Source organism: Ranitomeya variabilis, chromosome 4 (genome assembly GCF_051348905.1).
Source record: "Ranitomeya variabilis isolate aRanVar5 chromosome 4, aRanVar5.hap1, whole genome shotgun sequence".
NCBI classification, from domain to species: domain Eukaryota; kingdom Metazoa; phylum Chordata; class Amphibia; order Anura; family Dendrobatidae; genus Ranitomeya; species Ranitomeya variabilis.
In genome coordinates, this window is record NC_135235.1 from 226,819,522 (window position 1) to 226,820,160 (window position 639).

A 639-nucleotide genomic window follows, 5' to 3' on the forward strand; every position below is an offset into this window, starting at 1 on the left:
GGACAAATGTAACTGTTTTGTGACAGGCAGAACGGAAGGTGTAATCTTCAAACTTTTATAGATAACAACTACGGGAATGCCTGTCACAAATAAGAATATGATGAAGAAGTAGAATATGATGAAGATAATAGTAAAATAAAAAGAATATGAACAATGTAACCAAAAAAATTATAGGTAGAAGATGAAGAAGAAGATGAATAAGGTGAAGAAGTTGATGTCAAAGAAGCTGATGATAAAGATAATGAAGAAGAAAGTGTGGGAGAAGTAAAAAAGAAGGTGAAGGGCGTGGAAGTAGTGAAACATCAATATCTGACAAAATAAAAAAAAAATTAACATAGTCAAAATCTTTCTAACGCCGAACGTCATAAAAAACAAAACAAAATCCTGCTATTCTATTACATTGGGCTAAACCTCTGTGCCTTTCAGTAGCGTAGCTACTGGGGGGGCAGAGGGGGCGATTGCCCCGGGCCCCGTCACCTGAAGGGGCCCACCGGGAGATCCACTGCCGAGTCTGAGGTGTCAGGGAGAGAGCAGCACAATGCCGGCTGCAGAGCCTCCCTCCGTGCAGAGTGCATGTGGTCTCACCCGAGGAATCTCTTCCTGGTGGCAGCAGCAGCTGCAGATATTTTCTGGCTGTGC